The 6,022-nt window shown below is 36.6% G+C and overlaps 1 non-coding gene across 1 annotated transcript; it reads right to left on the bottom strand.

Annotated features, from left to right (window-relative positions):
- Positions 1–5,003: 5,003 nt before the first annotated feature.
- On the bottom strand, positions 5,004–5,084 carry TRNAL-CAA (transfer RNA leucine (anticodon CAA)). Its single transcript has one exon. It is a non-coding gene; the product is annotated as a tRNA-Leu (tRNA).
- Positions 5,085–6,022: the final 938 nt, after the last annotated feature.

The raw sequence follows: 6,022 nt of genomic DNA, 5'->3' as shown, positions 1-6,022 counted from the left end.
GCTATTTTCTTCCAAAAGATTTGTTATTTTGAACTTGCATGGCTCATTGGGATCATTTTGTACTTCAAACAAATTCATGTTGTGAAGAGCTATCTTGGAAACACTAATGAGAGTGTCGAGGGAATCGAAAGTGAAGTTTAACTTAATTTATGTTAGACTTGCTCTTGTGGCAGAGTGACAAAACACTTGCTCTTGTGGCAGAGTGGCAAAAGCTTTAATAATCTTAGACAATTTGAGCACTGTTAAGTCTTGGATAAAAAATATTAGTGGTGACACAATTCAAAGGCTGTCTAATGCCATACATAACTTTAAAGAAACTAAATTACAAAGGCTTTGAAAGGTTAATATTTGAAGCAAATTTCTTTTTGACCTTTTATGTTTAAGGACACTACGTATTAACATGAAGTAGTAGGCCAGCTTCAAGATCTTGCTAGCACGATATTGGAGCTATAAAACTTGATGTTGGGTATAGAATGTCAACCTTTGAAAAAATTTGGTCTATTTCTAAATTTTAGGTCTTTTGATTAAGTTTCATGTTAATCTACAAAGTCTGAAACAATATTCCTACATTTATGCCATTAGATTAGTGTCATTAGGTTGCATGAGCTTTTAAGTCAAATATTTATGTTGAAGGTGTTTTTCTTATTAATTGCATGTTTGACTTATGTTTAAAGTCTTTTATTATGAGTTGAATTTCTGAATATAAATTGAACATTTATGTATCCTTTTTTCCGGTACTGTGAATTATTTTTGTAAGGATGTTTAAAAAGCATGGGCATAAGCCTTTGATTCAAGGTTCGTCATCTTCGATGATTGAGGCGAATGCTTGGGCAAATAGAATGTCAGTTAGCTGTGAAGAGGCAGATTTCCATTTTGCATTTTCTAAGTGCTACCATCAAGTCATGTAGATTTCTTATTTTCTAGTCAACCATATTTTGATTCTGCATTAACACATTGTTTTCATGATGCAGAATGTTCCCTTAGATTTTGCTAGAGAGCATTTTCGTAGACTTGGGAAAACGACTGATGTTGTGCTAAGACTTCATGATACCGAGTTTAAAGCGAAATTGAAGATAAAAACTTATGATGATAAAATTGTGCAATGTTCTACTAAGGATGGAGTTGATGCATTGATCGATGATTACAAAGTTCAAGTTGATGAAGGTGCTGTATTTGAGCTTTGTCATCAGAATCTTATTGTTTTTTATGTAAATTTACACTTGAGTACTGATTCCTGATGTATTTATATTGCAGGCAGAACAGTTAAACTTTTTACTTTAGATGATTTAATAAATTTTGGATTTTGATGATTATGGAATTTTAACTTATTTAGTTGTGTAAAGCTGAAGTTTTACATGACTTGATGCTTGTTATCTGTAGTTTTGATTAAGATTTTTTGTATTAACATGAGTTCAATGTTGGCAATAGATTCTTGATTCTGTATTTTGTCTCAAGTTGTAATGATGTCGATTTAAAAGTTGGAATGAATTTGGTCAAAGTTATGGATGCCTTGGTTAAATTGATTTATGATGGTTATTTGGCTTCTTTGTCAAAGTTGTCAATATCTTTATCTAAATTTCTACTGTCTATATTACTTTATTTGTCTTTCTAGCAATAATTAGGAGTTGTTTCAAATTCGGTCTCGTTGTACATAGAAAATAATGCTATTGGGTGGTGGTCCCGGTCCCACTTATGGGTTCAAATCAATACGTTCTAAGAAAAAAGATTTGAATATTAATCTCATCGATCTCATAAGTATCATACCAAATCCCATCAATCGAATCACTTTTTCGAGAAATACGAGACATCTAAGTCATACAAGTAAAGAGATCTATTCATTGATAAGAAAAAGAAAAAGGGTGAACGGTGATTGGATTGATGATAAAATCGAATCCTGGGTCGCAAGCAGTGATTCGATTGATGATGAAGAAAGAGAATTCTTGGTTCAGTTCTCCACTTTAACGACAGAAAAAAGGATTGATCAAATTTTATTGAGTCTGACTCATAGTGATCATTTATCAAAGAATGACTCTGGTTATCAACTGATTGAACAACCGGGAGCAATTTACTTACGATACTTAGTTGACATTCATAAAAAGTATCTAATGAATTATGAGTTCAATACATCTTGTTTAGCAGAAAGACGAGTATTCCTTGCTCATTCTCAGACAATCACTTATTCACAAACCTCGTGTGGGGCTAATAGTTTTCATTTCCCATCTCATAGAAAACCCTTTTCGCTCCGCTTAGTTCTATCCCCCTCTAGAGGTATTTTAGTGATAGGTTCTATAGGAACTGGACGATCCTATTTGGTCAAATACCTAGCGACAAACTCCTATGTTCCTTTTATTACGGTATTTCTGAATAAGTTCCTGGATAACAAGCCTAAAGGTTCTCTTATTGATGCTAGTGACGATATTGATGCTAGTGACGATATTGATGCTAGTGACGATATTGACGCTAGTGACGATATCGATCGTGACCTTGATACGGAGCTGGAGCTGCTAACTATGATGAATGCGCTAACTATGGATATGATGCCGGAAATAGACCAATTTTCTATCACCCTTCAATTCGAATTAGCAAAAGCAATGTCTCCTTGCATAATATGGATTCCAAACATTCATGATCTGGATGTGAATGAGTCGAATTACTTATCCCTCGGTCTATTCGTGAACTATCTCTCCAGGGATTGTGAAAGAGGGTCTACTAGAAATATTCTTGTTATTGCTTCGACTCATTCCTCAAAAAGTGGATCCCGCTCTAATCGCTCCGAATCAATTAAATACATGCATTAAGATACGAAGGCTTCGTATTCCACAACAACGAAAGCACTTTTTCACTCTTTCATATACTAGAGGATTTCACTTGGAAAAGAAAATGTTCCATACTAATGGATTCGGGTCCCTAATCATGGGTTCCAATGTACGAGATCTTGTATCATTTATCAACGAGGCCCTATCGATTAGTATTACACAGAAGAAATCCATTATAGACACTAATGCAATTCGATCCGCTCTTCATAGACAAACTTGGGATTTGCGATCCCAGGTAAGATCGGTTCAGGATCATGGGATCCTTTTCTATCAGATAGGAAGGGCTGTTGCACAAAATGTACTTCTAAGTAATCGCCCTATAGATCCTATATCTACCTATATGAAGAAGAAATCATGTAACGAAGGGAATTCTTATTTGTACAAATGGTACTTCGAACTTGGAACGAGCATGAAGAAATTAACGATACTTCTTTATCTTTTGAGTTGTTCTGCCGGATCGGTCGCTCAAGATCTTTGGTCTCTACCTGGACCCGATGAAAAAAACGGGATCACTTCTTATGGACTCTTTGAGAATGGTTCTTATCTAGTTCATGGCCTATTAGAAGTAGAAGGCGCTCTGGTGGGATCCTCACGGACAGAAAAAGCTTGCAGTCAGAGTGATCGAGTGACATTGTTTCTTCGGCCCGAACTAAGGAATCCCTTAGATATGATGCAAAATGGATCTTATTCTATCCTTGATCATAGATTTCTCTATGAAAAATACGAATCGGAATGGGAAGAAGGGGAAGGAGCCCTCAATCCGCAACAGATAGAAGAGGATTTATTCAATCACATAGTTTGGGCTCCTAGAATATGGAACCCCTGGGGATTTTTATTTGATTGTATCGAAAGGCCAAATGAATTGGGATTTCCCTATTGGGCCAGGTCATTTCGGGGCAAGCGGAGCATTTATGATAAAGAGGATGAGCTTCAAGAGAATGATTCGGAGTTCTTGCAGAGTGGAACCATGCAGTACCAGCCACGAGATAGATCTTCCAAAGAACAGGGCTTTTTTCGAATAAGCCAATTCATTTGGGACCCTGCAGATCCACTCTTTTTCCTATTCAAAGATCAGCCCTTTGTCTCTGTGTTTTCACATCGAGAATTCTTTGCAGATGAAGAGATATCAAAGGGGCTTCTTACTTCCCAAATGAATCCTCCTATATCTATATTTCAACGCTGGTTTATCAAGAATACGCAAGAAAAGCACTTTGAATTGTTGATTAATCGCCAGAGATGGCTTAGAACCAATAGTTCATTATCAAATGGATCTTTCCGTTCTAATACTCTATCCGAGAGTTATCAGTATTTATCAAATCTGTTCCTATCTAACGGAACACTATTGGATCAAAGGACAAAGACATTGTTGAGAAAAAGATGGCTTTTCCCGGATGAAATGCAAATTGGATTCATGCAAGAGGAGAAAGATTTTCCATTCCTTAGCCGGAAAGATATGTGGCCATGAAAGGGGGATTAAGTGGAACAGAATTGACTGGGTGGTAGAGTCGTGGAAACACTTGTTTTTCCATATTTCGGACCTTAGCTCCATGGAACAATATGCTACTGGTGAAACATGGAAGAATTGAAATCTTAGATCAAAACACTATGTATGGATGGTATGAACTGCCTAAACAAGAATTCTTGAACAGCAAACAAGTTAAGTTGACCGAGCCTAATTTTCATTGTTTTGTTCCGAAGCAAAGATATCCACGGGGTGGTTCGTCCTATTCATTCAGATATTCACGACCAAGAATGGATTCTCTTTCGGATAGGCCCTGAAAGTAGAAGGAAGGCTGGAATGCCAACAGGTGTCTATTATTGAATTCATCCGACCCGATAGTGCCCATTTTGGGAACGTACAGTGCCAAAGTCACTGAATGGGTAAGTCGCCAATCCCTAAAACGGGCTATGTAATTTATCTGCGGAGTTACGTTACGGGCAGGCATTTTACCAGAGGTTTCTATTGTATCAATCTCCCCTTGTGCGATTCCTGTTGAAGCATATACTCGGGGGGGTGGGTGCAGGGCGGACGATTTCAAAGCGGACCCCCTTTCATTAGATAGAGAACATCACCAAGATTTCGTGATCCGCTGCCGAACTTATTCCAATTCCAAGATCTCGGATCAAATCAATATTGATATACCCGAGATCTTGGAATTGCTCATTCAATGAGCATTCTCAATATTATGCCTTGAAGAGGACTCGAACCTCCACGCTCTTTAGCACGAGATTTTGAGTCTCGCGTGTCTACCATTTCACCACCAAGGCATCTTGAAAGTCATTCGTATTCCATGAATATGATATCTATCTAGTGGGATGTATGGAATATATAACAAAGGTGGAGTATTTCTATTGATCGGTCATATAGGCCCGGGTCGGACATCCAATTGCTTCGATTTGAATTATTCGGAGGATACCTTATCTTATATATATCAAATGAGATCTAGAGAGAAAGAGATGTATGAAGGAGGAAAAAGAGGTTCTGAGATAGAGAAAGGGAGGGATGTAGTGATGATTTAGGAGGAAAAAGAGGTTATGAGGTAGAGAAAGGGAGGGATGTAGTGATGATTTAGAATGGAACATCAAGATATTGAGGATTTTTTACCACCCACTACAACAAGATAGCTAGGGGAAGAAGGCAGAGTTGGTTAATTAGTGGTGAGAAAGAACTTAGAAATGCTATATATCAAGGAGAATAGAGAGTAAAATATCATAAAATTGATGGCTGAATAGTACTTGCTCTAGCTTGTTAGTTTGATAGTTTGCAACCAGTCTAAGGCCAGGAAATATGAGCATCATCTGATAAATTGGTATACCAAAATCATATATATGACAGCACTCTAAATGCATGCACAAATCAGAATAGAACTTAGTGACACAAATAAATTAAAACCAATCAAAACAAATAAATGCAAACAAGTAACAACATACAGGTATATGACATCAATCTAAAGTGCATGCAAAAATCACAACATACATTTTTCTGGAAATTTCAACTTCCAAACCTACCAACCCTTCACCAGTACTTCTACTGTTTTTATTTTGTAAAATTTGTTTTTCCTTAAGAATTATGATTTGTATTGTTTTTTTGCATGTTGGTGTCTTTAGAACTTTTACCTAAATCTTTTCTCCTTTTAAAAGAATTTCAGATATTCAGGTTGTTTTTAATGACATTTTCAGCATTACTCTTTGGTTATCTTCAAAAG

Source organism: Chenopodium album, chromosome 26 (genome assembly GCF_948465745.1).
Source record: "Chenopodium album chromosome 26, dcCheAlbu1.1, whole genome shotgun sequence".
Lineage (NCBI taxonomy): Eukaryota > Viridiplantae > Streptophyta > Magnoliopsida > Caryophyllales > Amaranthaceae > Chenopodium > Chenopodium album.
The sequence above is the reverse complement of the archived record's forward strand: the minus strand, read 5'-3'. Positions and strand labels throughout refer to the sequence as shown.